The sequence below is a fragment of the Vitis vinifera genome, chromosome 18 (assembly GCF_030704535.1).
Source record: "Vitis vinifera cultivar Pinot Noir 40024 chromosome 18, ASM3070453v1".
NCBI classification, from domain to species: Eukaryota; Viridiplantae; Streptophyta; class Magnoliopsida; order Vitales; family Vitaceae; genus Vitis; species Vitis vinifera.
In genome coordinates, this window is record NC_081822.1 from 13289692 (window position 1) to 13301035 (window position 11344).

Genomic DNA, 11344 nt, shown 5'->3' on the forward strand with positions numbered 1-11344 from the left:
AATGGGGGAGAATATCTAGGCCTCAAAGATTACCTTTCTACCGTTGGTATATCCCATCTAACTAGTCCACCTTATACACCCGAACACAATGGCTACTCTAAAAGAAGACACCGTCACATTGTCGAAACTGGCCTCATCTTACTCTCCCATGCCTCCTTACCTCTCACCTTTTGGTCTCATGCATTCAGTACTGCTGTATACTTAATTAATAGAATGCATACCCTTACTCTCAACCTCTCCACTCCCTTTGAATTAATTTTCAAAACAAAACCAAACTATGCTAAACTCAAAATCTTCGGATGCTTATGTTATCCATGGCTTCGTCCTTAATCATCCCACAAACTAGCCCCCAAGTCCACACCCTGTGTCTTTCTTGGTTACTCTTTGTCCCAAAGTGTCTATCTCTATTTTGAACCAGCCACCTCTAAAGCATATGTCTCTCGTCATGTCCAATTTGTTGAATCCATATTTCCTTACACCACACTCAACATTCAACAACCACATCTTGCCACCACTACAGTTTCTGATTGGATTCCACCAGTTATCACAATTTTCATTCCTCCTCCAGCACAACCGTCTTCTTACACTCCAGAAGTACAAGCTCCGAACTTGGCCCCTGCTGCAGATCACATCTCAAACACGTTTCCACCACCCCATCAACCAGGACTTACACTGCACCCAGAACCTGCCTTACAACAAGTCTCTACACCAACTCCTCGCCATTCCATGACTACCCGCACCAAAAACCATATCACCAAACCTATCCAAAAACTCAATCTCCACACACACCTCGCTTCTTCCCCTAGTTCTGAACCCACATCTGTTGCTCAGGCCCTCAAATACTCAAACTGGCGCAAAGATATGTCCGAATAGTATGATGCCCTTGTTCGCAATGGGACTTGGGAACTTGTTTCTTCAACCGGCATCACCAACCTTGTAGGCTATAAGTGGGTGTTTTGCATTAAAAGAAACTCTGACGGTTCTATTGACAAGTTTAAAGCTCGCCTTATAGCAAAAGGCTTTCATCAAAGACCAAGTGTGGACTATCTTGAAACATTCAGTCCCGTAATCAAGCCAACTACTGTGAGACTTGTGCTCAGTATTGCCGTAAGCAATGGATGGTCCCTTTCCCAATTAGATGTAAACAATGCCTTCCTCCAAGGTACTCTATCAAAAATAGTATATATGGCACAACCTCCTGGCTTCATTGATGCTAATAAACCCACCCATGTATGCAAGCTTCACAAAGCCATTTATGGTCTCAAACAGGCTCCTCGGGCCTGGTATCATGAATTGTGCCAATTTCTTGTAGATTCTAGGTTCAAGAACTCTCACTCTGACACTTCTTTATTTATTCTACATGCTGTAACCAACCTCCTCTATCTGTTGGTATACGTTGACGACATTATAATAACTGGGAATAGTAACGATCTTGTATCCCAAGTTATTGAGTGTTTAGCTCAGCATTTTTCTCTCAAAGATCTAAGCCCTCTATCATATTTTCTTGGTGTAGAAGTTGTTCCTCATCGTCATGGCCTCCTACTCTCACAAATGAGATATATAAAGGATCTGCTCACTAGAACTAATATGCAAACTGCCAAACCAGTTCATACACCTTTACCAACCAGCTCGTCCTCCATCAAGTTATCATCTGGATCACCTCTCTCTGACCCCACGGAATACAAAACTGTAGTGAGCAGCCTTCAATACTTGTCTCTCACTCATCCGGACATTTCATTTGTTGTTAACAAAATGTCTCAGTTTATGCATCAACCAACAGATGAACATTGGACTCTAGTTAAACGAATTTTGTGTTACCTCAATGGCACCGTAAATGATGGCCTTCTTCTTCATCGCACCTTACCGCTATCCCTTCATGCTTTCTCTTACTCGATTCATGCTTTCTTCGATGATGACTGGGCAGGTAACAAGGATGACTACTCTTCAGCTGGTGCTTACCTTGTTTACCTAGGCAGTAATCTCATTTCCTGGAGCTCTAAGAAGCAGAAAACTGTGGCTCGTTTTTCTACTGAGGCAGAATATCACTCAATTGCTACTACTGCTGCTGAACTCTGCTGGGTTTGCTTTTTGCTCTCTGAACTTTACATCAATCTAGTCAGCCCCCCAGTTGTCTATTGCGACAATGTCAGTGCAACACAGTTAAGTTCAAATCTAATCTTCCATTCTCGAATGAAGCATGTGGCAGTTGATTATCACTTCCTTCATGATCAAGTTCAATATGGTGCTCTTCGCATGGCTCATGTTTCATCTGCAAACCAACTTGTTGATCTTCTAACCAAACCTCTGCCTCATTCTCAATTCCAAAAATTACAAGTCAAGATTAGCCTCTTTCCACGTGGCCTATCTTGAGGGGACATATTAGCATGTAACAAAGATTTGTTATCCGATCTTTATTCAAATTCAAATATTTATTTGTATATAGCAAAGTAGTTGAGTCTTCCTTAAGACTAGGACTTCCTCTTGTATCTAGGAGTGATCTTCTTATTTCTCTGTGTATATGTACTCTATTTCGGTTAATGAAAATCAGTGGAAAAATCATAATTGATTCTCATCTCGACATTAGGAAGGTGGGCTGGCATTGAGACTTTTTCCATTGAGAGGACTCTTACAGACACGGTTTTGGAGGATTCTTTGGGACTTATGGCTTCCATATATTGTTATAGGAAGACACGGATTGAAATTTAATTTTGGAGGAGAGATACATGGTTTTAGGAAGGTAGGAGGATTTTTAGGAGATCGAGGAAGACTCTTTAGTGAGGATTCTCTTAAATAAAAAGATGTGGGTTGCCACTTGCCATGAGAGAGGGCTGCCATAGAGAGTTTTATATGGGAAAGGAATCTTCATATAAGGATATGGGCTGCCACTGCCATATGAGATTTTTTAGATAAGGACTTTGAGATCACACATAGGCTACCACTGCCCATAAGAGTTGGGATTTTTAATTTTTTTAGGAGACTCATACACAAGGAAAGAGGGATTAAGATATCATGACATGAGCATTAGATAAGAAAACCCAGCTGCCACATTAAGGAGTCTACGGATTGGAGAGATAAAGGGAAAGTAGGAGAGCTTTCCTATTGTATGTTGAACAAGCTTTGGTATTTAATTTGGGCATTACTTTCACTATAGATAGTGAAATAAGGTTATTACTAAAGCTATGAAACACTAACAGGAAGGACTACAACTATCTATTGAGAACTTTTCATAAATCAATTGTTATTAAGGATTAAATCTCATGACAAGGTTCATGTGATCTTTCCCATCATATGTTGAACAAACTTCGGTATTTTGAACATAAATTTCGATACAAATATCAAAACGAGGTGATTCTTGAAGATATAGAAATCTAAGAGTAAGGGCTATAATTCATATGCTGACAACTTATCCTAAATCAATCGTTATCAAGGAGAAAATTTGGTGACAAAATTCAAATATAAGATTAGCCTAATTGGAGGATTCCCTTGGTGTAGACGTTTTGGAAATTGAGAAGAGAAGAAAGTGGTGGCTGCGTATAGAAGGGGGCTCATGCACCATTGTAAGGTGGAGTTGGAAGAGGAAATGTGAGGTCTTAAGAAGAAAGGTGAAATCTTGAGAGGCAAAAGTGAAGTCTTGAGAGACTAGAAGATGTATGTTATCTTTTCTTTTATTTACACTCCTTGGTTATGATCATCTCTTTACCTTCTTCCTTTATTTCCATCTTGTTTGGATTTAGGCTTATATTTGGTTGGTGTGGATGCATAGGCGACATGGATTATTGATTTCCATTTATTTGATGATTATTGAGGATGATTGCTTATTGATGCTAGAGATTTGTGGTTTTTTTATCCATTCTCTATTTTTAAGCCTCTTCAATTATCATATGGTTTTCTTTCTCTATTTTTTCATAAAGATTCAATCTTTTTGTGTTCTAAGTTCATCTTGTGTTTCTTGGTCACACAAAAAAATCATTTTTTTAAAACATGCAACCATGTTTCATTTGGTATGTAGATTTGAAAAGTTTTTTATTTTCGAGTTCTCACATGAATAAAAATTTATGGCTCCAAATATTGGAGTAATCTTTTATTCTCATCAACTTCCTCATGAATATGAAGGATTGGGAAACATGGATTAAATTCATATATGTTAATTTGGACCTTAATGAAGTCCATCTTTCAATCATTTTTTTCTGAATAAAAGCCTACTACCACTGTTTGTTCAACCCATTAACTTTTGGAATAAAAAACTAGAATCAAATGGGTTAGGATTTTTCTAAAATTATTTTGATATTTATATGGTGTTCCTAACTTCTTAGACTTGTCAAATAAATTAGGCTTAAAATCATTTTTTTAATTGGGATATTAAATCAATTTTTACACAGGTCTAGTTTTAACCTTATTCTAGACACCTAAAATGATTTTGCAAATTTAAATTATTTCTTAAGCTCCATAATTCTTATTGATATTTTTTTCTTAATCTACACTTCTTGAAATTAATTTTAAGACCCTATTTCGTTATAAACCAATTCCCCAAGAGGGAGAAAACAATTCTTTTTGTTACACCTATTGCATGACCCTATTCTATGGTCAGGGATTATTTGGCTTGATTTTAAAATCCTTCTTGTGTGATTAAATCATATTGTTATTTTTCCCGTAAAATAAGCATATTGAATATATTGTAAAATTTTGCCCTTGATTTTACTATGCTTCTAGGTTAGTCAAATAAATTTATTCTAAAATACTATCAAAATTTGTTATATTTCTAACCAATGTGATTGTAATGAAATCCAGTATTGGATAGGATACAATTTAATAACTTGGCCTTTTGAATTGTAATTTAGGCATATTAAAGATGTTGTCCAATTTTTTTCTTGACAAAATTTAGGATTTATTTTTCAAGCTCCTCCATTTTGATTGTATATTGATGGTTCTATGTAATGTCCCTAATATAATGAAATTTGGTATTGATTGACATGTGATTAAATAATTTAGGTTTTTATATTGTAATATAGACATGTTAAAGATGTTATCCAATTTTTTTCATGATAAAATTCCATCTCTAGGTATTTTTTTTTTTTTTTAAGATTTATTATGTAAGTATCCATGTTCTAACCAGTGCTAAATGTTTTGTAGAGTGTTGAAAATTTTGATTTAATATGGATTAATTGAGGGTTGATTAATTTATATTGACAATTAAGTTGCCTTTTAAACACTTTGAGGATGATACCAATTTTTTATTTTAATAAAATACCATGTCTAAATATTTCGTCCTAATTTATGTTATAAACACTTCAATTTGCTCTATTGCTTATTGTTTTGCTTATTCTTTATAATTCACCTTTTTATGTACAATTAAGAGTTCTTTTAATCTTAGTTTATGTTGAGGGCATGTTGCACATTTCAGGTATGTATCTCTTTACTTCATTATATCACTTTAATATATTTCATTTGGCTTTTTTTTTTTTTACCTATGCATTTATGATGTATTTATTTTTGCCTATACATTGACTTCACTATTGATCTTTGATTTGTGATTTGGGTTGATCCATGTTATGTATGATGTATCATGATTTTTTTTATTCATCGTTGTATAGTGTTGGGCTAACATTTATTGTCTTATGAAAGCACTTTGTTTAGTATCAAGGTACACTCTTTTTCTCCTTCCTTTGTTCTATTTTCTAAGTATGCATGTATTGTTTGAATGACTTTTAATAATGCTTTGATTTATTATGTATTTCTTGATTCTTGATATTCACTAATTTACAAATCAATTGTCATAATTGTCTCGACTGATAGAGCTCTTTATTTATGGCTTAAAGGGATGCTATCTTATGGGACCTTCCCGATAGGTAATCTAACCCCTAGATTCAAACTCAGATTTTCAAAGACACACTTTTCCAAATGAGGAGTCATATTTTAGAGTTTTATTTCTTATTTTATTTTCCTTTTAAAAATAAATGGTGACTCCAATTTTTACAAAAATCAATTTTTCATGAAAAAAAAAACGAATTTCACCATAAGTGAGGATGCACGTGAAAAATGTAGGTCCAGAATTTGTTAAACTAGATTCCTAGTTAGGTTGTTCTAAAGATACTTTTTCAAAATACGTGGATTGGAAAGAAACCGAGTTAAAGGCAATTGTATGTTTAAAGTTATTCGATAGAGGCAAGAACACATGAAGAGAAATTAGATTCTCAAGCAATTAGTGGTTACTTTATTGGTTATCTAGACAAATCCTTAAGGTGTGGGTTTTACTATCCTAACCATATTCAAAAGAATTGTGGAAGTTGGTAATGGTAGTTTCATTCAGAATTGTGAAGTTAATACAAGTAAAAATTCACAAAATGTTATTCAAAGAAATCATATGCAAGTATATCATTCACAAAATGTTGTATCTACAATTTTTTGAATAAAATGATGACAATATTTAACAACAAATTTGTTAGGAATATGAGGCTAATCCAACCTATGGTAATCACGTTAGAGGGGGGGTGAATAAGGTGATGGTCTCTTTTCGCAAATTTAAACTATGTGAATGAAGAGACAATTATATGCAAGTATATAACAAGCAATATAAAGACAATTGCATATAAATTAAAGAGTAGAGAAGAGAGAATGCAAACACAAGAGTTTATAGTGGTTCGGGGTAACCCGGCCTACATCCACTCTCCTCTATCTTCAATCCCGAGCTTGAGGTTCCACTAATTCAAGGCTTCCAAACTAAGCCTTCAAGCAATACAATTGGATTATGGTTCCAATTCACCCTCTTGGACTTTTGGCTCCAAGCACCATTTACACTTCTCAAGAGATATCCCTCTCTTGAACAACCCCTCAAGTGATACCTCACACTTGAGAAACTTCCTTTCAAAGGTTTACAAATAAAATGATCTCTCAAAAATCCTAGCACGAGAACTTTAAGCTCAAATGATACAAGAAAAACTAGGATTGAATGGTGCACTAAAGATATGCAAGTTTTGAAATAATGGTGCACTCAAAAATACTTTTCCAAGGCTCAAATATAATCAAGAAATATTTGGAAAGGTTAAGCTATTGAAACAATGAAGATTGGAGCCTTTTTATAGAAGAAAAAAGTCAAACTAGTTGTTGGGAACTCGATCGGTCGAGCTAGGGGTCGACCGGTTGATTAGCCGTTAGCATTTAATGCTTGGCAAGTGACCATTAGGCCTCAACCGGACCTCAACCGAACCTCGACCGGACCTCAACAGGTTGAGATTCAACCTTGACCAGGAAGAGAAGGCCATTGGGAGAGAGATAAACTTTTTAGCCTCCATCAACCGGTCCTCGACCGGACGAGCACAACTGGTCGACCGGTTGAACTGGTTGAGCTATTTTTTGGCTCAACACCCAACCTTTTTCAACTTAAAACCTTTTAACACAAGTTTGAAAATCATTTAACACAAAGTTTTAGTTGAAAACATGAAATCATCCAATTCTTAAGATATTTAAAACAATATTACTCTTGGATGATTTTGGTGCATAAATAAAGAATGAAATGCATGAAAGTCCTAGTGCACCAACAACCTTTCAAAGAGATCTTATGAAGCTTGGGTCTTGAAAAACTCTTCTCTTTAAGGTGGTCTTCTTCTTCATGATTTCTCATTGGCATGATTTGTCTTTGTGATTGCCACTTTGGAAATCGTCTTGCCTAATCACACTTGAAATATGAACATTAGTTCTAAACCTTGTTTTGTTATCATCAAAATCAAGATTAACCAAACCTTGGTTTCACAAAATTGATGATGATTCACATCATACCTATACTATTGATGAACCCATCACAGAAAAACCACTAAGGAGTAACATGATTAAGAAGATCTACTCATCTAAATGACAATTAAATTTTGATATAAGAATCAACAAAGAGTCAATTTCACTTTCACAACCCATAAAAGTTCATATTCTACTAAATGGATTGATGACATGAATGATGAATTGAAATCCATGGAATAAACTAAAGTCTATGATCTCATTTAGTTAGTTGCAAGATGTAAAAGAATAGGAGACATCCTTAAGACCAAATTAATGTGATTGTAATGGCAACATTAAATAGTAAAAGGTTAAAATTATTACCAAAAAATTTCACTCATAAAGAAGGCATTGATTATAAAGAGACATTTTCATACACACACCAACACACATATATATGACTCTTTTGGAATCATTAATTGTGGCATTAGTAGCTCGTTATAACTTCGAGTAACATCAAATGGAGGTGAAAACAACCTTTTTGAATGAGGATTTAGGATAAGAAGCTTATAGGAATCTACCTAAAGGCTTCTCAATTAAAGATAATGATCACACACAGTGCAACTTAAAAGTTCAATATACATATTGAAAAAATAAACCTCTCAAAAATAGTATCTTAAGTTCAATGATACAATAACTTCTTTTCGATTCAAGGAAAAAAGTGTTAAGATTGTGTACTTATTTAAAGGTCAATGGAAGCAATTTTATATTTATAATTTTTTATGTAGATTATATCTTTCTTGCTAATAATGATCTTGGTATGTTCATGCAATTAAAATCAAGAAATTTGTTTCAATGAACTTTGAAATGAAAGATATTGGAATGACAACTTGTGTAATAGGAATTGAAATATTGTGAGATAGGCCACATGGACTATTTGATGCAGTGCATATTGACAAGAATTAATTTTATTTCCTTTATTTTAGGAATTATTTTTATTTCCCTATTTTATTGTTTCCTTTATTTTAGTTAAAGTAGGATTGATTTCTTTTTCTAATTTTAGATAGGGATAGTTTCCTTTATCAATTTTAGATAGGGATAATTCCTTTGGTTTGAATTTTAAATGGTATATTTAAAGTTGATTACGAGGATTGTGATGTAATTGTTTTTTAATCAAAATTTCAGAGATTATTCTCTCATTTTTTGCTTGTTTTTTGGTATACTTTGAATCAACGAATTACTTGCACCCTTTTTTTATGGTATTTACATGAATCAACAAACCATGGTTTATTCTATGCTTCTACTTAATCAGTTGGTATCAAAGCACTCTTGCTATGATTCGCCTTCATGTCACCTTAACATCGACTTGATAAGATGGATGAACTACGATTATAGATGGCAAAGTAGTAGCAATAGATTGTTGGGAACCTTAGATTGCTTTGTTCCCTTACCCTGGTTCAAATAGGTGCATGTAAGTCTACCCTAGGCCTCTAAATCCTATGCAACGAAAGCAAAAACAAAATTGTAACAAAATTGAAACTAGAGAAAAGCCATTAGAAAACTTTAACTTTGATTTAGATGTTCCCAAATCAATTTCACTCGGAGAAGATGAAAAACAAAGAATCTGGAAGTCTCGTACAACTAAAATCTTTCTCCCGATGACTCAAACCATGATCTTACACTCCAAAGTGTAGGATTTGGAAGGGGGGAATCCTATACTCTCTTTTTTTAGAGATGGAAGACAATTGTCTCTTAAAAACCTTGGCCCATAAGGGAGTATTTAGGGTTCCCCTGCTAAGCTTAAGTGACTTGAGTCCACCAAGTCTTAAGTCACTTAATCTAACCCAAAATGAGTCATAATTGATTAATTAACCATACAGGTTCATCTAATTAATCAACTAACTCAATCTAGAGAACTTGTTCACAATCCTCTATACAACCTTGCATAATTATCAAAATTCCTTTATGCACAAGAGTCAACCAAGAGCTAATTCAACCCTTATAAACCGTGTCATCATGGTATATGAGCTTAGAGCAGTGATCACTATGACCCATAGGAGTACTGGCTCTCTCATAATCCAATTTTGAAGTTGATTCAACACTTCACTAAAGATAATCAATTGCACTCCAAAACCCTATGTAAATAATAATGAGACAAAGCTTGGGTTTGTGACTTACTATCAACTTCATGCAGACTTCCCATGAATTGGTATATGTAATCTAATAAGGTAGTTCTATCATGATTAGAGCTAAAATATGTACTCTAAAGGCACATATTCAATATGATTTGTGCACCAAAGGACATTCAAATCACCCAACTTGACCTAAATCAATGCTAAGGCCCTAGCCATGAGTTTAATTTGTACTTTGGAGACTTTTCTCAAGTTCAAGGGAGGAAAAGGGTGTAAGTTGAATCACTTTAGATTTTGAAAGATCAAGAAAGGGTCAAATGAGGAAATAAATGAGTCAAGACTCATGGACCATAAGGAAAGGCAAGAAGAGGATATCATGAGTTTGAAAGATGAAAAATGACCATTGTGGAGTAAGAAAGAAGGCAAGAAAACATGGAAAATGAGGCATGAAGCAAGATTCAGCTGCATGAAAATTTAGAACTCAAAAATCTGATAGTAATATATACTCTGAATTTGAGTATAAATTTAGCACACTTCTTGGAGTCCATTTTATACATACTATATAACTTGTCGAAGCTCGGGAAGTCAGGAGTCCAACACTTCAAACACTATACAAATCAGAGCTGGAATGAAGAAGTTATGGTCATTTGAAAACAATTGCACCAAGTTGAAGGGTCATTTCGAAATGATTTCGAAATTCAACTTATGATTTCGAAATTTAACTTATGAATTCGAAATTCAACTTATGAATTCGAAATCCACTTCAAAATGAAACCAATTTCGAATTCACCCACTGCCACTTTGATGTTTCACCTCCTCTACCTCGGGAATTGCATCTAGGGCACTCCATCCGCCCTAAGTGACCCCACAAGACTAGAAATCACCATTTTATTTTATTTTTTTAATCATTTTGGGAAATTATTTTGTAATAAGTGGCCAATGAGAGGGTGCCACATGTTAGGTAATTGAGGATATTATATAAACTCTCTTTATTCTAAGTTTTAAGGATCTTGGATATTTTTCTAGAGAATTTGACATTGAAGGTGGAAGAAGATGAGAACTTTGGTTTGTTTTCTTTTTCTTCTTTATTAAATATATTGTTTTTAGTTTTTTTTTATTCAAATTATGGGTTTTTACCCTGTTATGGATTGTGAATGTGACATCACCCCCATGAGAGGCTAAAAGCCAACTTTGGGCTTGAAGCATGAAAACCTAAGGGCTAAGAAACCTATAGGGACAATGGGTAAATTATTATAACAATGAGATTAATTATTGGTTGGGTGACAATTTATCAATTTTTTTATCCTATCCTTATGAGTTAGTTTAGGGAATGATACGGTAGGTTATTACCCGATATTAGTGATTCTTGATAATTCTTGATCATTAGTTATCCTCGTCTTCCCTATCATTATTTTCCCCAAAACAAAGCTATAAGGAGTATGAAGGTTAAAAAGCCAAATTTTAAACTAGTAATCAATCTCATTCATCTTATGGTTTTTGGAATCTGT